General features: G+C 43.6%; 1 protein-coding gene across 5 annotated transcripts in view; it reads left to right on the top strand.

The window, feature by feature from the left end:
- LOC108437846 (Kv channel-interacting protein 2) overlaps window positions 1-23,649 on the top strand; it is a 347,094-nt gene that overhangs the window by 204,903 nt on the left and 118,542 nt on the right. The window lies entirely within an intron of this gene.

The raw sequence follows: 23,649 nt of genomic DNA, 5'->3' as shown, positions 1-23,649 counted from the left end.
TGATCTCGGAGACACTTAGCACCTGTTAGCTTCCAGTAGCATGTCCTAAAGACATTTTACTCCATAGAACAGAACAACCCCTTTAGTCACTGCATGGGAATGAAATTACGTAATAATTGTAAAGCACATGTAAGAACAGTTGCGTATTGATGGGTGAGACTGAGTCAGCTAGATCTGCCTTACTGTTCCTCTGAGAAATATGACTTGGCATGTCCGAATGGTCCGGCTAAATTGGCTGATCTGCAAGTCAGATTTACACCGGTCTTTGTCATGATGAGAAGCCAGGCTTGTTTGTCATGGCACTGGTTTACAGAAAGGTTCTGTCTGAATGCTTAAAATATCTGCATCTTGGTTGAACAAGGCTGAAACTTCAGATCTCCACAATGCATTTACTTTGGTAAACTGTCGGTGTTCTTAGCGGAGAAAACGAGGGTCTATTTTTGACAGATCCCTTAAGGCGAACGTTGTACACAATGAGCGTCGGTGTGTTTTCACTTTTTAACGTCAAAATAAATATTCAGATTCTTTTAAATAAAAGGCTTTGATGTAATATGTAAACATGGTTAGATTTTCAAAGCATGCCATCCACTAATCTACAAAAACAGATATATACAAATATGCGTAGTCCCACCTGTTCAGCCTATTGCGGTTTAGCTCCGCCCATTCGCACGGTCGTTATTAGGCTGTTTCAGCACAGACTGCTTTTGAATAACTCAAAATAAAAAGCCTATCAGAACAGTTTACTAAGCAGATTTAACCCCTTAAGCCCAGTGCAGTGTCCATTTCTCCCAGTTAGTGCTAATCTCATGATTTCTCAGTGCCGCTGTTGCATTTATTTTACTATGTCAAGAATTTCACACATCAGTCTTGCTTTATTATTGCTCTTATTGAACAAAACAATAGTGAGTGCTTAAGACAGCATCTAACAGTAAAGGAATGCATCTTTAATGTAGTGATAGGAAACGCAGCAGCGCATGGAAAGCTCTGATTCTACATCCTGAACTCAATGAAATGAATTCACGGTGGCAGAACGGGATGTGCGACCTAACTCCTCTGGCAGCAGCTTCAAACAAGCAGCCTTTTTTGGTGTGTGTGGGGGGTTTAAGGAGTTAAAATAGGTTATAAAAGGGTCGTGAAATCAAAATTTGGCACATAAACCAATGCAGACTTCTTTCTGCAGGCCCTGCAGTGGACGTTCCACTGGTAGAATGAAAGTCAACTCAAATATTTTTGATTAATATAATCAAAAACAACATTTTTACCCAGATCTCTTATCAGAGTATCTAGCACCGCCCTTCTGCTTGTGATATATTGTGACTGTGTTGAGTAGCTACTGAGCCAGTATGCAAAATACCCATGTTGGCTCGCCAGTCCAGCGTTGGCTGGCTGCTGACTTGCCGTAGCAGCTCTGTTGCCACCTTTGATGGCAAGGAAATTGTTTGATTAGATGATTCTTCTTCTGGAAACGTTTCCCAGTTTGGCTCTTCCAGACATTAAGACCTTAAACATCTCCTCTATTGTCAGTTTGAGAAATAACAATTCACACTTTCCACCAATCTCTTGGGAAAATTGAGCAGGTTTCCAGACTTTTCAGACAGCGTATCGTAAAGTTTTCCAGCGATATCTTGGGCATAGGGCTATAGGGACCTTCTGGGTGAACCAGTTCGCTAGAGCGCCACCTTGAGGCAGAGCAGTGCAGCATCTGTAGTCAGTCAGCAATGCCGAAGACAGAGGCTTGTTTATTGTGGCTGAAGCATAACACCAAACTGCCATAATACATTTATTTTCAGGGATCCGCAGTACATTTGCTTTTGAGACATAAAGGGGGAGCAAGAGGTTAATCAGGGACCCCCAGGACCCCCTGTATTTCACACCTTTAGTGAGCAATGAGAGGTGAAAGAGGAAAAACAGCCCTGTGGAGATAAAACAGACAGCACACCTGCAGCTTTTTCATGTCAACAAATCATGATAAAAAGCATTTAAACACAACTAAAACGTTTCTATCAATGTTGATTTCCTTGTAAATGGTCAAAGACGAAGTTCCAGGTGTTTATGGTTACAAAAATGCGCATTTCAACTGAGGGAGCCCTTAAAAACAGGTGGAAATTAAACTATAAAATGAAAGCAGAGTGTAGGATACGAGCCCTTAAACAGTCCAGTAAGGAAATGTACATTTGCCTTGAAACTTCTGGCATCACTGCTAAGGTCTCGGTATCTGCAGTGCTCAAATTCTGCTTCATCTTCACATCACTGATTCACATCCTCCTGACTAGACCTTCAAACCTTAAGGTGAAAACGACCTTGATGAATAATGACTGATCACAGAGGTGCTGATGAAGCATAAAATCGTACTGAATCATTTCCCTAAAAAACCGCCTTTCCCCCCTGCAGTCCTGCCTGGAAAGAGAAACGTTAAAACAACACCAATGAAGTATTAAGCAACAGAGAATTGGCAAATACACTGTAAGTTTACCTTCTCGGCAGTTGCCATGGATACAGCTCCGGGGCTGGCGCTGTCCTGGCCTTCCGAGAAAAGGGACTCGCTGTGGCTGTACAAAAGAGTGATTTCATTAGCGCCACTCGCTCGTCATTTTTCACATTCAGCCCTTTCAGTCCACGTTGGTTTGTGCGGTCTGGTACCAGGTCAGGCGTCACATGGGCTGATTCTGTTTGCTTCGTTGAAAGAAAAACAGGAAATGTACCTTTTCTCTCAGTTTTGTGAAGATTCTCACCAAAAGGAGGACCTGAATATATATATATATGTGTGCAGTGTGCTTTTAGGCTTTTCTAGAGACGTCATGTTCCTAAAGGTCTTCAGCGGCTGGTCCGAGGAGTTCTAAACAAAACTAAGGCGTTCCGGCCGTCAGCTTGGGCTTGATTCTGGCTTCGTTACTGTTTCCTCTGTATTTTGCATATTTGTTGTCCATCTTCGTCAATTTGAGCACCAAATCTTCATTCCGACGCCTTACGAAATTCATATTCAGCATACATTGTTGACCATCTTTATCGATTTCAGCTTTCTAACAAATCTCACCGTGTATTGTTATCCATCTTAATCAATCCGAGCTTCCCACCAAATCTCCTTTCCAATATATTACAAATATCGCACTCACCAACCTCTAAAGCCTAATCCTTGCTCTTTTTATCATAGAGGTCACTCTACTAGATGCAACCCCTGCTCTGAGGATGTCGCTGCGGTTTTGTTCAGAATAATGACCATCGTCTTGAAGACCTGCTGCTATCCAGAGCACACTACAGCTTGTTGTTGTTTAGGTGACTACATGGTGTTGACACAGAGATGATGCAATGCACTAATGATTTCCCCCAATGCACTGCAAGATAGACCTACCGGTATTAAATGAACTACAGGCCTGCAGAAGGAATAGACCTTAATTCATTTATTTAATTTCCAATTAAAATGGCTATAAAATACAAGTTAATTATTGTTTAGCGTCAGAGGAAAAGTGGAGCGCATATATTATAAAGAAAGTGATAAACATTACATTTTTCCAGCTTCCATTCTTTTCAGGAGACTCGCTTTCAGTTCTGCAGACACGCCTCCAAAGCTCAGCCAAGTCTTAGAAGCTGGTTGATGAATTACTGAGCTAATCAAACCCATTCGGTGGTGCTGAGGTCAGGACTCCGGGGCGGTCAGATCCACCGTCCAGCTTCTTTGTTTGATGTGTCAGTCTCCTTTTCTCAGTGAGGTTCTTCTTGATCAGCTACACGTCCTTTCAGACCCACAGCGCTGAGTGGTCTCCTCACAGTGGAAGGATGGACAGAAACACCTGTGGATGGTTTCAGATCTGAAGCAGCTCGATCTTCTCCTCTCTCTCAGAGATCAAAGCTTTGAGTGCTGTTTATCTGATGGGGGCAGTTTTGGGGTCTTCCAGGTGGTTGTTAGTAGACACATTTCTCTGTAGCTTTTAATCAGTTTTCAAAACTCCTGTTTTTGCATTTATTTGACGTTCTCCTTCCACACGCAAGTGGATTGTGTTATATCTCATCTCCTCCGAAATATCTCCGGGAAAAAAAATGAGTAACTTGAACTTAATGGCAGCTTTGACTACAAATTAGATGTTGGATCATTCCAGTGATGCATAAAAGGTGCTTTTTTTTCTGAGAGTGTAGTAAAGATTGAAGTAAAAGCTTTCTGTAAAGTCCCAATATGAAAATGAAGCTGCAGAAACAGCCTGTTTTGAATTGAATGCTCACAAAACATCATATTTACATATCTCTGCCTATTCAGCCTACAGCAGTTCAGCTCCAGAGTGCTTTTTTGGATTAGACACAATGCAGTACAGCCAATCGGAACAGATCTAATTTACATATATTAGTCTTAAAGGCAGTGCAAACATACAACAGCCTGTTTAGTTATAAGATATAAAGAAAAGTTGGAAAAGGGGTAAAAAAGAAAGAGCAGGCATCAGGGGAAAAGTGAAATACTAGAATAAGGTAGGATGGTGCGCTCAGGGTTCAGTCTACCGCTAGAACACTGTCAGTCAACGATTACCCTGTAATATCAATCTCTGCTAAATGTGCTGTCTCGCTGGTGTAACTGCGTCAGTGGAGTGTTGAGACTTCACCTCCTCTCAGATCGAGTATTGAAGATGCTGTCAGACTTGCAGTTTCACCTCCACAATACAACATCAGATCTTTTGGCGATGCTCCAGACTTAAATGACTGCCTCATTGCAAACTATGCTGTAAACCCTGCTGAAGAAAGCACTGACCAGGTCAGTTTTTGCTGGTTTGTGCTGGTCTGGATCTGGTTTAGCTGGTCCCCCTGCATAGTTGGGCTGGTTGACCAGCAAAACAGCATCCAAAACACAACATATGCTATTTAAGATTAAGATTAAATGAGCCTTATTAATCCCACAACGGGGAAATTGCACCTGTGCATTTAACCCATCCACGCCACATATACGCACTAGTGAACACCCACACTAGGGGGCGCTGAGCACACTTGCCCGGAGCGGTGGGCAGCCCTATCCGCAGGGTTAGGTGTCTTGCTCAAGGACACCTCAGTCATGCGCTGTCGGCACAGGGGATCGAACCGGCGACCTTCCGGTCACTGGGCCAGATCCCTAACCTCCAGCCCACGCCGTTGGATTCTCAGTTTTAACCCTGATGGGTGTCATGAGTTCAGTCTTTTACAGCAAAGTCCCGAGCTCCCAGGCGAGTTTGGATTATTTTGGATGTGGCCGAGCTTTCCCAGCATGATTCCGACAATAAACATGTACCACATGCTGCAAAGTACTCATCAGGTCATGGATGAACAGAGAAAATAAACAGGCTATCTGTGGTGATAATCTACTGTCAATAAATGCAATAATTAGGGCTCCTCTCCGGGAAGGACTTTGGAGGGTCCGTGTATGTGCGTGCGCAAATGAACGGGCATGTTTTGACCATAACAATGATTACTAGCATGATGTCCACCACTGGAGACAGGTTAATAAGTGCACCCCAGGCTGGAGCCTCACTCCAGCCATGTTTTGCAATTAATGTTCATTTAATTTCTTTCCTTCTGTTGAACATTCCTGCGGGAGCTGAGCTCCGTGCATGCCTGGAGCAGTATTTGTGTTGTTTAGCTAAGCGGGTCTACTTTGTGTAATAAAACGAGGGATTAATTGTTTCAATCGCTGATCCTCTTGTAGCGGTTTGGCTGTTAAGTTCGCGTGGTTTATTTCTCTGGCGTGACTCGGGGACGGCCTCAGGGATGATTTAGAGTCCACATTAAAAAGCAGTTTGAGGTTTTCAGCCGTGCACAAAGGAAATCTATCATTTTTATCCAAATTTCGGTGTAATTCGGTGGTTGAGATGTAAACAAAGTCATTGAGAGTGGTTAGATGTGAACTAGTTCAGTGTAAGTTTACAGACTCAGTGGTGGTGATAGGAACCAGGGGTCACCATGACCCCTATCGGAAACCAGCAGTGAACCTGCACGAGACTTCTGAGTGTTTATATGAAATGTTGCTGATGATAAAAGAGTCATGTATAAATAAATCCGAAAAAAGACGTTTTCTTTGGCAACTATTTTGCCTCACAACACTCTGCATGTAACCCTCCAACATTAATGGATTTTAAAGTGCGTGTTTTAGGCTGAAACCTCCAAACTCAAACAGGGTCTCTGACATCAGGGAACGTATTCCTGAGCATTTTGTTTCATAACTTCCTCTGCAGTAGTTTTTAGAGGCATTAAATTACACACGATCAGTATTTACCACTACTTCACTATCCTGTCCTGGCACTGTTAAAGCTCTCTACACTGGTGCATTTCACATTAACTACACTGACTGACTGTTTATATGGTAACGATTGAATTCACACACTGAACATTTGGTGGTATTCCTTAAAAAAATGGTCGTTTCTTTCTAATTATTCCCCTTTTCTTTTTGGAGGTTGCGTTTCAGTGGAAGGTGGTGGTCAGTCAGTGAGTGTAATGATGATGTATGTTCACATTTTTCCTTGAAGGAGCAACTCATGTGTCTCACATCATTATATCCTGTCAGTGGAGCAATCAAACTGCTGCCTACTAGCCTCGTTTTGTACATACTCTATCTTACGTTTCTTGTAGGAAGGTAATGATGTTTACTGTAAAGCAATGCTGCTAAAATATAGATAAACTCAACGCTGACATTTCTTCATCATCATATCTGCAGAGAAGAAATTACAGGTGTCATTATGCCTCCCCTCTCTGGGGAGGCAGTACCCGGTTGGCTCCAGCCAGGTCCAGGTCCACCTTGGCTCCGCCCACTCCTTATTCCACCCACCTGTTGCTTGTTTCTGGAGTTCTCAGTGCAGTTCTGAGCTGCTTTCTCAGTTGTTCTTTGTTCCTGTGGCTTTTTAATCTGATTTCTTTTATGGGTTGTCCTTGTTGTTTACATATCTGAGGATGACCTGTTAAAGTCTCGTTAAGGTTTTGGTGCTGGATTGAGGTGAAATCTGCAGCTAACATGAGCATGCCTGCCAAATTCCTCCAGTCTGGCTTTTGTAACATCTGGGACGTGATGAATAACACAAACCACACAAGCTAATCGACATTCGCAGTGCAGGGGACGCATCTGCATACTAACCGCAGTTTTTGCGGAGACTTTTCGGCAGGGCTAACTGATGTTACATCCATGGGCAAATGACAGACATAAACGATGCTAATGAATGCATCACCGCCCCTATTCTGAGCTCCACTTTCACGAGCGTTGGATTGGTGTCACTTTTCCTTTCACTTAATTTCCATCCTGATATGTTTTTCCTTCCTAGACTTCAGCCCACAATCTGCTGGAATTCTGACCCCTGATTTGGACTTTGTCTGTAATTCTCATTTTACCCCAAATAAAGCTCGCAGATATATCCTGCTCACAACATCCAGGGACAGCTGGTATAAATAGGCTAGTGGGGCAAAGCCCACCCACTCCTTCAAAGAAAAAAAGGCACTAAAACAAGTTTTCGTTTCTGCCATCTGCCAGTAATTAGAAGCTGATGATTTTTGAACTTCTCTAGACCGAAGAACAACAGCGCCATGGAAAGGTCATGAACATATGAGCTGGCTGTTAAGATGGGGCTGACTAACATTTAGCCCAAGCCGTAGATTCACTCAGCCAATCTGTGATTCTGTGTGAAGTGCTTTGTGACTCCCAGTAGGCCTCTGCGATCGCTAGAGACCCGGTCAGTTAGTAGTGCCCAGAGTCCGAGCCAGCGTGAGGAAGATATGCCGCCAACTGTTGGAACAAACACTCAGAAGAGGTTTGCTCCAACCGAAGCCACCTTTAAGTCCAGTGCACTTCATCTCGGCGCTGTTTTCATCTTCATGCCTTTCTGAGGTGCTGGATTAAGATTTCAGAAGCGTCATTATTATGATTTCATCCTTTTCCTTTCCTGTGTTTGTTCGTTTTGAATCGCTGCTGTGGATGAAAGCTGCTTCACAAACATGCTTGTGATCCATTTGAGCTGATTGTTTTTAAGCCCGTGGTCTGAGCGTTGGATGCAGTAAACTTGAACGTACCAATAAGGAAATGCATAATACAGGAACATTTTCATTTGGTTCATAAGGAGCCTACATTTACCCAAATTACACCAGTGCAATAATGCTGTTCTTCAAAAAGCGCCATATGGCATTTACAGTATTATGTTAGCACTGCACTAACAGGGGGGCTGTAGCAGTTATACGTGGACATTTGGAGCTGATAACATAGCAACCAAAGACCATTCAGGTAAAATGTTCTGATTTGAATATTGCCGAACTCTATAGTTCTGCAATAAAGAGGTTTTATGCCGCAGTGCTGCTCTGAAATGTACTGGGATCGTTCTGTTCTCTCACTGGCACATCAACATCTAAACATTTAGGGTCACTAGAGGGGTCAATTCACTGCTGTAGTTAGAAAAGGCTCTCAAATGTGATGCTACAGTGTGCCAGCTGTTGATTAGCACATCTGTCCAATATTATAACCCGTCGTCACTAATTACACATCGCTGTTGGTGGAAGAAAACCTCGTATCTCCAAAAAGATAAGAAAAAAAACCTTCATTTTTAATGAAAGTCAATTTTTGTCCTGTTAATTTTTCTTCATGAAATTTCCACACAGTGTATGGCTTTTCAAATTAAGTCAAAAAACGAAAAATGGCAGGTTTTCTTCTGACAGCAGTGATATGGAAAGTAAAAATAGTCCTACTATATAAGGATTATATACAGTTAGGCCCAGAAATATCTGGACAGTGGCACAGATATTGGATTTGAGATGAAACAACTGAGATGTGTAGACTTTCAGGTTTAATTCAAAGGGCTGAACGAAAATATCCTATGAAACATTTAGGAATTGCAACCATTTTTCTCCAAAGCCTCCTCATTTCAGGGGCTCAAAGTAATTGGACAAATTAAATTTACCATTTAATACTTTTAATACTTTGTTGGGAATCCTTTGCAGGCAATGACTGCCTGAAGTCTGGAGCCCATGGACATCGCCAAACGCTGGGTTTCCTCCTTTGTGATGCTTTGCCAGGCCTTTACTTCAGTTGTAGCTCGTTTGTGGGTCTTTCTGCTTTAGGTTTTGTGTTAAGTGAGTGAAATGCATTCGCTCGGGTCGAGATCTGGTGATTGACTCAGCCATTGCAGAATATTCCACTTCTTTGCCTTTTAAAAACTCCTGGGTTGCTTTCGCAGTAAGTTTTGGCTCATTGTCCATCTGCACTCTGAAGCGACGTCCAATCAGCCTTGCTGCGTTTGGTTGAATCTGAGCAGAAAGTTTATCCCTGTACACGTCAGAATTCACTGTCGGATTCTTCCGTCGGAAGCCGTGCATGCCCATGCCATCACACTGTCTCCACCATGCTTTACAGACGATGTGGTGTGCTTCGGATCATGAGCCGTTCCAAGCCTTCTCCATACTTTCTTCTTCCCTCCGTTCTGGTACCTTTTGATCTTAGTTTCATCTGTCCAAAGAATGCTGTTCCAGAACTGGGCTGGCTTCTTTAGATGTTTTTTGGCAAACTCTAATCTGGCCTTTCTATTTCTGAGGCTGATTAGTGGTTTGCACCTCGTGGTGAACCCTCTGTATCTGCTCTCATGAAGTCTTCTCTTTATGGTAGACTTAGATCCTGATGCACCTACTTTCTGGAGGGTGTTCTTCACTTGGGTGGATGTTGAGGGGTTTCTCTTCACCATGGAAAGGATTCGGCGATCATCCACCACTGTTGTCTTCCGTGGACGTCCAGGCCTTTTTGAGTTCCCGAGCTCACCAGTGGGCTCATCAAACCAACAGTGGAAATGTGAAGCTATTTTACGGTTTCTACAAGGACATTAGACAAGTCTCTGTTTATGTTGAATATCAGTAGGGGGTACAAGAACCTATCCATTAAGGTTTGAGACCACCATCATTTTATTTTTTTTCAGTGTTGCCTTGGATAACCACCATTCTGTATTACTGAGGACGTTGGATTTTATAGCACATAGTCATACTGTTGTCTTTCATTAGGTTTATTTTATGTAAACTTCTTATTCATCAGCTTTTTTCAGTTTTCTTCACTAGTTTAGACTTCATGTGGAGTTTTTTTTCCAAAGAACCATCTGTTAAAAGGCTCTTTAAGCAAACAACTTCTTCTTCTTCTTCTTCTTCTTCTTCTTTCGGCTGCTCCCTTTAGGGGTCTCCACAGCGGATCATCTGCCTCCATCTCGCCCTATCCACTGCCTCCTCTACTTTCACACCAACCATCTCCATGTCCACCTTCACTACATCCATAAACCTTCTCTGAGGTCTACCTCTTCTCCTTCTATCCGGCAGCTCCATCTCCAACATTCTTTGCCCAATATATCCACTATTCCTCCTCAACACATGTCCAAACCATCTCAACCTGGCCTCTCTGGCTTTATCTCCAAACTGCTCTACCTTCACCGTCCCTCTGATCTGCTCATTTCTAATCTTGTCCATCCTTGTCACTCCCAACGAAAATCTCAGCATCATCTTTAAGCAAACAACAGTGGTTCTGAGAGAGTACTACAGAACTGGACTGATTGACTTCTCTTACCCGATGTCATACTGAACTTTTGCCTGACTGCATCATTTATAGACCTCGTGGTCATATAAACCCAATACTCTGTCTAATTTAACACACACATACGCCTATTTTATCGAGCCCATTAGAGGTTACGTCCAGACGAATAGCTGAAGCTCATTTGTACTGCAGAATGTACTGCAGCCAGTATAACCACACTGGCAAAAAAGATGAAGCCAAAAAAACCCCTCCCTGCTCTATAAACAACACCTGGTCCTATTGAAGTCCTGAGGCACTGCCAAGACAAGCATTGTTCCATTCTCGCTGCTCCTTTCCACGCTGCCTCCCAGTGATGAGAAGTGAAAAGCTTGTTTATTTTCATATGAAGGGCTTCAGTCGGCGCCCTGAGAAATGCCCAAGCCAGGTCTGAGCACTAGAGCGTTCGGAGCTGGCCAAAACGCTGCCCCGTGTGAGGGGCTGTGGAACGAACGTGAATGGTAACGGGGCTGATTTATACCGAGTTGGCCTTTTCTGCCTTTTTAACCTTCCTCACAAAATTTGCATGTGTTTAACTGAGTTCACCAACTGATGATATTTTCCGTATAAATGCTAAATGCCATCAGATTTGGATTTGTCTGGGAATTTGTTTCTTCATCCTATCATGAATTGAAGGAAATGATGAATTCTGTTAAGATGGAGTAACGTAGCCTAAAAACTGGGGTTTGCAGACTGTTTGATGAAGCATGATATCTCTTATTACGTCTACAGTAATGACTTAATGAGTTAACTCCTCAGTGACAGTTATGGCAACACATTTTTCCAGTTACATACTAATTCACAAGGTTAAATCTACATGCTCCACATAAATGGTTAATATGGCAGTTGCTGGAGATTGAAAAGGCTTTTTGATGAATGCAGCATCTACATGCCAGGTGCAATATGGGCTGTAGTATCTATATTTATATCTATATGTACCAATGTTTATAATGACTACAGTCATTTTGCAATACATTGTGAAGGAGAATTCCACCAATCTTTCCAAATTTCTGAGTAATTCAGTCCAGGAGATGAAAACAGAGTTATTCAGAGTGGCTTAGTTTAAAGTGGATTGTTGGTGAGAAGCTTGAACAATGGAGTTCCTTTAAGTGATGAGTGATAGTAAGTGATACTTTTTTGATCCCAGAACCGGGAAAATTCCACCTCCGCATTTAACCCATCCGTGAAGTGAAACACCACACACACACTAGTGGGCAGTGAGCACACTTGCTCGGAGCGGTGGGCAGCCCTATCCACGGCGCCCGTGGAGCAGTTGGGGGTTAGGTGTCTTGCTCAAGGACACCTCAGTCATGGACTGTCGGCTCTGGGGATCGAACCAGCGACGTTCCAGTCACAGGGCCAGTTCCCTGACCTCCAGCCCACGACTGCCCTTTACAGTGGTGGTGATTGGAACCAGTGGTCGCCGTGACTACAACACAGATATAGACGTTTCACACTCCGCCCCCTCCTCGCTCGCGGCTCTCTCCCTGCCGTCCTCGCCGAGGTTCGTCACCGCTGGGTGTTCAGACCCCGCCTTCCTGCCGGCTCTCTCGGCCGTCATCGTCGGGGCCTGGGGGCCGGGCGCATGCCACATTTACCATATGGTGTAAACATATGGCGCAGCTTACATTGTTTCCGCTGTAAAACGTTTAAGAATGTCCAACGCCACTCAGCCGTGCATGGCTGATGTTTTCATTATGTTCAGCAGCTAACTCAGTACAGCTGGGAGACCACTTCTAATTAGGGCTGCACGTTTACATATCATTGGTTAATCAGTAGCTCATTATTGGCTTTTATCAGATTTCACAGAAGCCTGGAATATGCAAACCAATCCATGGCCACCAGAGCAACAGAGGTGAGCAGGCATTTGACTGACTGCTGAAGTACTGAGGCGATGTGTGATCGATTTTTGGTTCAGGGCACTAATTTCCCAAACAATAATAAATGCACCATTTTTCCTGACCCCATGGACCACTGGCTTGTAGGTGCATACAGGCGGACAGGCAAGCTCAATGGCAGAACCATTTAATGGCTCCATTTCAGCTGCAGGCGGGACGTTCCCCAAACAGCAAATGATGAACTAATGCACTCGATCGTGTAGTGAATGTTACCACGCCATGCCAGGCACTGAATGCCCACTGTAGCAATCCAATTACCGATTAGCTAGAATTGAATGGTTTTCCAAGTTAATCGCCCACAGACTGGTTTTAGTTTGTCAGTCAGTGGTCAGGGTGACTAATCAGAGAAGATTTTTCTTTGTCAGTCAGCCACTTATTATCTCATATCTCCCGAATGGTCACTTTACAGGAGAAGGAAAAAACATACTCTACTTTTAATGCACGTCAATGAAACCAGACCCCCCCCCCCCCCCCCCCCCCCGAGTCATTTAGGGTCATTTCCTTTAGTCCATTCATCATGAAAATTACATATTCAAATTATGTCAAAAACTGAAAAAGAGATGTGAGGTTTTCTTCCGACAACAGCGATAAGCTGAAAATTGAACATTTTCTCCTACAGCTTCCAAGCAACAACCAACCAGCCTGTTTACAGTGAATGTTCCCCACAAAAAGATAAATGGTGGAATGTTTTGATAAGTCAGATCTAATTGCCCCTAATCATGCCAAAATGGACACCTCCCTGACCCTAATAGGCTTAACATTACAACAGAACCCTAGCAACCATCAAATGTTCCATAGCAACTGCCTAGCAGTCACCTGGATTACTATAGTAACCACCTGAAACACCACAGCAACCTCCCAGCACCACCAGATATGCAATAAGAACCATGTCACAACACCAGAGCAACCACTTCCGTATCATAGCAACCAAATACAAATATCCTAGAAGCAACCATCTGGCAACATCTTAGCAATCACCTAGCAACCAGCTTGGGTACCTTAGCAACTGATAGCAATGCCCTAGCAACCAACTATCTATACCATAGCAGTGACACATATAGCAACACTATAACAAACAGCTGGAATACCACAGCGGTTGCCTAGCAACATCCTTGGAATTCATGGAAATGCACAAAAAGGCCAAATAACTTAAAAGCAGTCAACAGCCGTTTTAACTTTTCAAGCATTTTAGTTGGCTTTGTTTATAAACTTTATTTATTTATTCATTTTAAAAAGAAGCAAGACTTTGAGGTGTGGCACCAGCCCTCAACCAATCACAGTGAGAGCTATAGGCATCCTGGCCAATTACAGCTCAGGATGAGTGTTTCTGTGGGTGTTTGGACGCTTTTGGTTAAAAAGTAATTATTTTGGTAAAAAAAAAAAAATGCAGGTCGCTCTTTATCCATGTCGTATTTATTGCAAGGCATTTCGCAGTATGTAGTATAAAATCATAAGAGTTAATATGAAGCAGCTGGGGCGGCACGGTGGCGTGGTGGGTAGCGCTGTCGTATCACAGCGAAGAGGGCCTGGGTTCGATTCCCCTGCCGGGTGACCGGGGTCCTCTCTGTGTGGAGTTTGCATGTTCTCCCCGTGTCTGCGTGGGGTTCCTCCGGGTTCTCCGGTTTCCTCCCACGGTCCAAAGACATGCAGTCAGGCCGATTGGACATGCTAAATTACCCCAGGTGTGAGTGACTGTCTGTGTCTGTCTGTCTGCCCTGCGATGGACTGGCGACCTGTCCAGGGTGTATCCTGCCTTCCGCCCGAAGACTGCTGGGATAGGCTCCAGCATCCCCCCGCGACCTTGATGGAGATGAAGGCTTAGAAAATGGATGGATGGATGAAGCCGCTGTAGTGCACCTGTATGTTTAAGTAATACACCTGTGTTTTTACAGGGTGCATTTAAAGGGTCTGTCAGTGTTATTCTCAGCCCTGCCTCTCTACCTCTCCTACTGATCAGCCCCTCACACAAGCAGCGTTTATTGAACCCTCTCGATGCCTCAGAGCAAGTGAGTCGTTCTGTTATTGCTGCTTATTATTATTTACCAAATTAGCAGAATCTTTCCGCAGTTGCCCAAGTTCAAATAAAACATTAGGCAGCGTGAGAAACCCACGGAGAGGTGCGGAGAGCAGTGTGGCGTAGGACCTCGGTGGTCTGACGCCTCCACCGTCGCATGGCGGGGAAGTGAAGAGCACAGCAGGAGCTGTTCATTTTCATCAAGCCAATCAGTCAAAACAGCTTGAGGAATTATTCCTTTAATGGTTGAATTAGCAAGACGGAAGGGGACTGGGTGGAGTGACACCCAGCTGGAGGCCCTCGAGATATTATCTCTCGTTCGTCTGGGCTGGTTGCGCAGTGGGAACCTGTGGTCTGAAGGCTCTGCAGCACTGCTGTGCGACACAGCAACGCAGTATGAATCCTCATTGTCGTTTTTCTTTATGATAGATGCCTTTGTTAAATGCTGTAACACCCAGTGGAGCAGATGCAGGTTTGTTCTTCTAATAATTGGGCTGTTTGAGAGGTCATCAAATACATCAAGTCGAGCTTTTTTCCTGTATCCAAGAGGTACGTTTGGAGAAAAGGTCAGGTGCATTTGTACTTTAGAGTTCTGCAGAAGCTTTTGTTGCCTTGTGTTAAATAATTGCTTGACACGGACTTGATTTAAGCATTGGACCTCATGGTTATCACTAGTGATGTCAAATACATGGTGTAATTAGACATATTTGATACTACACAACATTAATCAGGGCTGTACAGCGCAATAATTCAGTTGCACATGCTATTATGCGTGTGTTTATTTCCATTCAGCAATATTTTTCCGAATCCAAGCGTTCAAATACGGTGTGCTCAGTTATTCAGGATGGCTTATGCCTTAGCTGTGTGAAATATCAAACATGTCCCGGCTTCCTAAAGCCATCCTGGAGGACCGGGTTCCTGCACACTTTGGTGACTTTCCTACTGAAGTGCACCTGATTCAATTCATCAGATAATTATCAGGTTAACTGGTGTGCCCAAGCAGGGAAATCACCAGACTGTGTTGGACTCCAGCTCTCAGTTCCCCACCTCTGGCTTAAGGTATCTGCCCAGTGTAGTCGTGCAAGCTGTGGTGTATGTTAGCCCCTTAATGGCCAGGGCCAAAATTTTATCACTCACTTCTACAACCAAAGAACAGCTCAGCCAGTTTGCATGCAAGTCCCTCTAGTTACTGAATATTAAGCCTCAGAATGTAGTAAGTCTGGGATTTTATGGGGTGAAGTTTTAGTGTTTATGGTTATTGTTGTAGAAGTGTGTCCTGCTATGATGTCTGGTTTGGAGACTGTGGCTCTGTCTAAAAGACAGGAGGCTGAGCTGGAGGTGGTGGAGATGAAGATGCTGAGATTTTCGTTGGGAGTGACCAGGCTGGACAAGATTAGAAATGAGCAGATCAGAGGGACGGTGAAGGTGGAGCAGTTTGGAGATAAAGCCAGAGAGGCCAGGTTGAGAAGGTTTGGACATGTGTTGGGGAGGAATAGTGGAGATATTGGGCAAAGAATGTTGGAGATGGAGCTGCCGGGTAGAAGGAGAAGAGGTAGACCTCAGAGAAGGTTTATGGATGTAGTGAAGGTGGACATGGAGACGGTTGGTGTGAAAGTAGAGGAGGCAGTGGATAGGGCGAGATGGAGGCAGATGATCCGCTGTGGCGACCCCTAAAGGGAGCAGCCGAAAGAAGAAGATGGTTATTGTTGTCCATCTGGTAATTCGACCAGTAGAGAAGAGATCCCGATGGGCCTCGTGATGGAGAAAATGCTGAAAGGTGCTAATAGCGCCCCCTTGTGCAAATCTGAAATATGTTTGCACGTTTCACAAAATAAACTTGAAAAAAAAACTATAATTCCTGCTTCTGCTTCTCATTTACTGAGATTTACACCCGTTAGAAACTTTTTTATGTAGTTTTGATAATCTGTGTGGTAAATCATTGTAATGGCACCAAGGCTACATGCTCAAAAAAGCCTCGGTTAGTTCCGGCGGCACAGTCCGAATGGTTAGGAATTTTTCCGGCCAGGCTGTTCTTTTTTTTTTTCTTCTTCTTTCTGCTTTAAAGTTATTTTAGATGTATTTTTGTGTGTTTCAGGAGAGAAAATTTGGTTTGATCATTTTTAGATGCTGGTTTCATGAGAAATTGAGGAAAATCAAATATCCAACATCAAACTGGATGCTGGTTTTGGTGGAAGGACTCAGCGCTAATGAAGCCCATTTAAATGAAGTAAATATGTAATTATGTAATTACATTTGACTCGTCCAGTAAAATAAGTTGAATTACCTGCTGTGAGTTAATGAGGGCTTTTCCAATTCTGCTAGAAAGACAGCCTAATATCCGACTAACGTGACTAGTGTGGCTTGGCCATATTAGATGATGAGGATGTAGACGGTGGATGGGTTTTGATGCACGTGCATGCGAGGCCTTTACACATCGATGTTTTTATCACTTGACGCAAATCGCAAGACATTGAACGTGAGTTTCCCGTGTTGTGAACCAATAAAAGCGCTGTAGAACATCACGATGATCACCTCATGAAGATTTCTGCCTGACGTTTAGTTTCTTGTATGTTCTTGGCGTCAGTTTGGAGAAGTCGCTAGATTTTTCAACCAGGATGTGTCTTGCAAATGAGTGTCTTTGTGTTGGTCCTCGCGCCTTTCTTCAACACATCACACTCATAGTCTAAAAACGGCAGCAACACCAAAGACGGCTCTGCGTCTTTATTTTAAGAGTTTCTTCAAGTCAGGTGCCGAGATGCTAAAATTCCAAGCAGCGCTTCGCTGCGCTAATTGCTTTCCCCCCTCTTTCCTTGCGCCTCACACCTCCCGGCATTCACTCTTCCTGATTTGCAGCTTCTCAGCTTTAGAGTAGCTCTCTATGTCGCCTCTCACCAAAAGAACAATGACTCTCTCTACAGTCTTGGTGGCTTTCAGTGAAAGAGGGTAATGAGGGTGGGCGATGTGAGGAAAATACAGCATTAAGGTGCTTCAGAACTGAAAAACACAGCATATGTATCATGATATTTGATTTTTTTTTCTGAGAAAAGAGAGGAGTGTCAAATTAAAGACTGTAAAAGTATCAGTACGTTTTTATCCAGAGGCTTTTAAAAAAACGGTTTAAGAAGAAACGACTGACTTCCAGTCAGCTCCACGTTACTATGCGGTTTATGGAGCCGTTAAAAAGTGCAGAGTCACACCAGTAAAGAGTGAAAATAAGTGAACGGATCCTCTACAGGGAGCACACTGGCACGTTTTAATTCACACCGGCTGTTTATGTACTGGATTTAGCCCACTGGGGGGATGTTTTGCATAAAATGCAGCCTGTGCAAAAGTTATGGCACGCTAAATATCAAATCAAATCAAATCAAATTTATTTGTAGCGCTTTTTACAACGGATGTTGTCACAAAGCAGCTTCCCAGAATTCCAGAAAAGACAAAGTTTCAACAGGACTGTAAGAATGTACAGAAACCCCCTGGTGGGCAAGCCAGGGGCAACAGTGGCAAGGAGAACCTCCCTCAGAGCTGAGGAGGAAACCTTGGGAGGAACCAGGCTCACCAGGGGGGACCCGTCCTCCTCTGGTCAAACTACCTACAAGTGATTATACTACTAATATTAATAGCAGTAATATTGGTATTAGGAATAACTGGGAGTCCATGAGAACATCAGTGTAGGGTGGGCAGCTCGTCCAAGGCAGGTGGTGGCAGCTGGGGCGTGGGCAGCTGGTCTGAAGTGGGTATCAAATATCTTTGGTTTTATTTTTCCAATGTGTTAAACTCAGCAAATAAAGGAGTCGTGCAGTAAAAATGTGAGACAAATGCCACATTATGTCTCTGTAGAGGATGCGTGACCTTATTTTCCCCTTAGGAAATCAGGGCTGAAGTGCTATAGGCGGAATAGACGGATATACGTTGCTGTGTTTTTTGTAACATCATGAAAGGGGCTGTTTTCATAGCTTAATTTGCATATCGCTGTTGTCAGAAGAAAACCTTGTATCTCCATTTTTTTGTCGTTTTTCAGTTTTTTGCATAATTTGAAAATGTCTGTTGCTCTTCACATCGTGTGTGAATTGCATGAAGAAGGAATCAAAAGCAATAGTCCAAAATGACGTCCGGTTCCATTGACTTACATTAAAAGTGAAGAAGGTTTTTTCCTTCTCCTGTAAAGTCACCATTTTGGAGATACGAGGTTTTCTTCCGACAACGGCGATATATAGGTTGTAGTAGGTTTTATTTCAGTGGTTGGTTAGTGTAGTGGGTAACACCTCTACCTTCTACGCTGTAGACTGGGGTTCAATCCCCACCTGGGTAACCACCCTACACTACACCAATAAGAGTCTATGGGCAAGACTCCCAACACTGCCTTGGCCTGCCTGTGTAAAATGATCAAATTGTAAGTCGCTCTGGGTAAGAGCGTCAGCCAAAATGCCGTAAATGTAAATGTAAATTTTACAGAAATCACATACTCAAGATATTTTTAATGATAACAATAACGTGGCATAACTTTGCCCACCCCTAGGAGGCAGTATACAGTAGATTTGAAAGAAGCATGTCATTGTATTTTATTCCTTTGTGGTTGGAAAGACAAACACAGAATTTTTATAGTTTGGAAATGTTCTTTCGTTCTGATTACTTCTCTAGAAATGAGTTCCAGAGTAATACTTTGCTTTGCCCCAGGGAGTGATTACAATTTCACATAACGTCCTTATGATTACTGAGTGAAGTTTGCAAAACAGATTTAATATTTGCCTGAATAAAATCTAATCAAAACGCAGAAAAGTGTTTTTGCCTCTGGGAGATCATGTGACATGAAGTGGCATGAATTCCACCGTTATAGGAAGACGGTAAGAACGCAGATGGTCGTGTATTAATTAATCTACTTTCCCACTTAGTCGGGACAAGAGCGGCGCGGTGGTTCCTTACCCGCCTCTAACCAGTCACTGAAAGTTTCATGGTGTGCTTTGAGCTTCTTCACCAATAAGAGATGTTCTTTTGTAGTTTGGAACGAATCAGGGCATTCGTGAGATCCGAGAATCGTAAATAGTTTTGGGCAGAAATATTTAGCAAAGCTGATACGAAGGATTCACTGATGGCTTCACTGCATGAGCATAAGTTTGTGGACTCCTGCTCTTCCAGCGTTTCTTCTGAAATGAAGGGTGTTAATAGAGAGTTTATCCCTCTTGGCTGGAGTAACACCCTCCGATCTTGTGGAAAGGCTTTACACTTGATGTTGAACATTGCTGCGAGGGTTTGATTGAGCGACGTTGGATGGTCAGTTCTGGATCTCCAACTCATCCCAAAGGTGTTGGATGGAGCTCCATCACTCCAGAGAACACAGTTACACTGCTCCACAGCCCAGTGCTGGTGGGGTTTATAACGCTCTAGCCAACAGTGAGCCACGTTTCCAGATTTCTTCTGCTGGAAGTAGACGTTGCAGGGTAACGCTGCTTGTGGTAAAGCACCAGCAGTAACAGTGATGACGAGTAGAGCGTCTACAGTTCATTTAAGTGTTTGAGCTTGTAGCAAAAACAGCCTTATCTCAGTTTCAGTGGTTTGTCAGCTGACATGGACAGAGGACAAATGAAAGTGCTTTGAAGTTGCTGCTGCAGCCGCTTTCAGAGGAACAGTTTTCAATTTCTCTCTGAAAAGCTGTCGGTAGCTGAGAGAGCGAGGGCTCAGCGGGGAGTAGATGTTCATTCACTGGAGCCGGTGCTTGGGTAAAACGTCTACAGTGGCGCTGCAGACCATGATGACCCAGTGCGCTCCCTGCTGGCATGTGGGTGTGTCCAGATTTTGCCAGCTGTTTCTTGCTAGCGTTTTGCCTGGAGGTAGGGAACCAGCCTTGTGACCGGAAGGTTGCCGGTTCGATCCCCAGAGCCGACAGGATATGACTGAGGTGTCCTTGAGCAAGACACCTAACCCCCAACTGCTCCACGGGCGCCGTGGATAGGGCTGCCCACCGCTCCGGGCAAGTGTGTTCACTAGTGTGTGTGTGTGGTGTTTCACTTCACGGATGGGTTAAATGCGGAGTTGAAATTTCCCCGTTGTGGGACTAATAAGGGTCACTTAATCTTAATCTTTCAGCATCTCCAGCTGACATGGTCTTATCTCGCCTTTTGGTTGTAGTTATGTTCACCTCCATCAGCTTATCGCTCTGCAGACGTAGCTGACGTTCCTGTGCTCTGATAGCTGTGAAGGACACATCCTCGAATTTCAGTCTTGGCTGTTATGATAAAGTGTCACAGCTTTTTGTGGTGGCTGAAGTGATACGAACGCCTGTATTTCTGAGTTAGTAACTGTCCATAAGGCAATAACAGAACTCGTTTGAGCCGTCGTTCACACTTCCATTTCTTGTGAAAAAGGCCGGCTGGGTGCGGTGACTTGCGTCCCAGGCTGTTGGTCAGTGGTTTTCTGGAGAGATTACACCAACTATGTTGCAGTTGCAATGTGGAGCAAATCAAAACTTTCCTTTCTCCTTACAGTACAGCAATGAGACCTTTTCCATCTTCAGCCTTAGGGAGAAGGAAGAAGTTTGCACTTGAACATTTGAGCTGTTGCTTTCAAAAGCGATTGCTGGGCAACTCTGACAGTAAACCATGTTCACATCACTAAGCTTCTGCAGAGCTTTTGCCCTTCATGCTCTCGAGTTTCAAAGCACTTAAGATGAAAGCCGTTACCCTAAACGCTGTCCTTACAGCCGCTACTCGCTGCACAATGATCTTACAGCATCTCTTGTGGCTTTAGGTTTTAGAGAACTCAAACGACAAAACCATAACCAGTAATATTTCGCTGACCAGTCACACGATCCGTATACCACACGGGCTGCCGCGCAGCCCCAAAAATCACCACCTCATGTATAAATAACTTGAGATAGTATACAGATAGTATAGTATAAGCGCCTCCTCTCCCGCTGTAGTCCACTTGCCTGATGATGGTTTCCACAGGAGATTGAGGGATGTCTCTGTGCAGGTGTCAGTGTCAGTTTTAAACCTTCGTTTTTGGATTTGGTGGTACTCGAAATCACAAGCTTTTAAATGACTCAGCGGTGCTTAGGCCACGTTTCAAATCAGAATCAAATCAAATCACGTTTATTGTCACATCACATCTCCAGGTGGAACGTGAGTGAAGATCTTAGGTGCGTAGCCCCCTTATAGGATTTAAAAACAAAAAAAATACAAATATCTAAGATGAAAAAGAAACATACACACACTGACTCTGAATCTACACAATAAACACTAGTATTGCACTATTCCAGTGGACAGTCGTACAGTAATGAGTTGTACACATTCCATATGTGCAGGTAGTCTGAGGTAGATAATAGATGAGATGCAGGTACGGTTTCTCAAATTTTACAGCGGCAGTAACAAACTTTCCCATCTCAATACATCTTAAAACCTGATGAATCGTTTCCGTGGCTCTGTCTTTCTGTCCATCTGCCCATTGTTCTGTCTTCCTTTCTGCCCTTGGCCACGTCATGATCCTATCCACTCCCAGTTAGAGAGAGAGAGAGAGAGAGAGAGAGAGAGGGAGGGAGAGAGGGAGAGGGGTAAAGCATCACCTTCATCCATCATAGAGACCCACACCTCGCCCACCTGCTAAAAATAACCCCCTATTAGCAGCTGTCTGCCGGCGGAGGGCACAGGAGATGTTGAGAGGGAGCAAGCGAGTAAGAGAAGTGAGATCATAATGGGTGAAAAGAGAGGGGGAAAAAAAAAGAGGGAGGGGGAAGAAGATGAGTGCGAATCAACCAATCGCTGCTCGATAACGATAGGCCAGAATCAGCTGCCGTGAGCGGTCAGCTCCGCTTCATTTGACTGCACTGTTTACATGTAATTACGTAATTGCACATTTAATTACATGGTGGTTCTGTTTTCAGTGCTGAGCAGCAACAAAACGTGGCCAAAGTGTAAACAGTGGCTTATATTCTTATATTCTGCAAAATAAGACAATAATAAGTAATAATAAGTAATAATAAGTGATAATAACTCCAAAGATGAGAATCTATTTCGCTTCTGTTTTTGTAAATTATTCAAATTTTCAACAAAGTATATTCAGCCACGATAATGATAAGGGAGAAAAAGGTGTTGTCCTCCAGAACAGGTGTACGTTGCCTTTTATGGCTACTGTAAAAATTCCTAAGCTATTTTAAACATTATTCCAGTTTTAGACATTTTTCTTCCAGTGGGCTGATATTTGGCTGAATGTGGCTTGTGAAGGGCATCACTGTGCTCATGCACTACTAACGTAATGCTGAAACATTATGAAATAGCCTGGGTTTTTCTGCCTGGTCTCAGAACGAGTGTGGGTTTTGCTGGATCTCCTATAAAGAAATTGAGGCCGTCTCCTGTGACGAGTGGCTGTTTAAATGTGTTTATAGCATATTCTAATTCAATGCCTGCGAACTCAGAATGTGTTTAGAAAAGGCTGATGTGAAAGAACAGTGCTGTATCACATTTAGTTCAAATTTTAGTGCATAATTTCTATTTATTTGCTAAAATGTGTTTTTTTTATGCATCATGTGTAATTTATATTGTTCTAATGCAGAAATGCACGTGAGTGCAAACTCACACGTGGGGTAATCACGCGTTTTTTCACGTGATCACACATTTTTTCCTGATGAACACGCGTTTTCCCGTGGGGTGACAGGTGAAGTGCGTGAAAATCACTTTTTTTTTCAGACATGAAATTCATGCGACGTTTTGTGAGGGATTATCATTTTTAATAATAACTATTATTAAGTTAGTCATTGTGAAGTGATTATATCACGTCATGTAGTGCTCTATTAAACACCAGGGCAGAAGGGTACACAGCACTGAACGGGGCGGTCACCACTGCGGTCACCACACATACCTTTAACTGTTGAACAACAGTGTAAACAATATTTAAGTCACTTTTCTGCAGGGCGCACTCCTCCCATGGTTCTCCTGGGGCAGGCATCAGCGTCCAGAGGTCGGCACCAGCCAGTAGAGGGTCACTCCAGTATCAAATAACCTCCTGCTGGATTTTTACCTTTTCAAAATGAACTAAACACTGCAGATGCTTCGTTTTGTGTTCTAAATATGTTTGACCATTACTGGACCGTCGGTGCGTAATTCAGTTGTGTCTAAAATCAGAAAGCTGCTCATTAATTTTTAAAGTTTTTTCCCCAAATGTAGTCGTGACGATTCGTCCGGCTCGCAAGATCTTAGCATGGATATCCTAGTGAGGCGCCAATGCAGCGT

This window comes from Pygocentrus nattereri, chromosome 22 (assembly GCF_015220715.1).
Source record: "Pygocentrus nattereri isolate fPygNat1 chromosome 22, fPygNat1.pri, whole genome shotgun sequence".
NCBI classification, from domain to species: Eukaryota; Metazoa; Chordata; class Actinopteri; order Characiformes; family Serrasalmidae; genus Pygocentrus; species Pygocentrus nattereri.
This window is presented reverse-complemented; position numbering and strand designations above follow the sequence as displayed.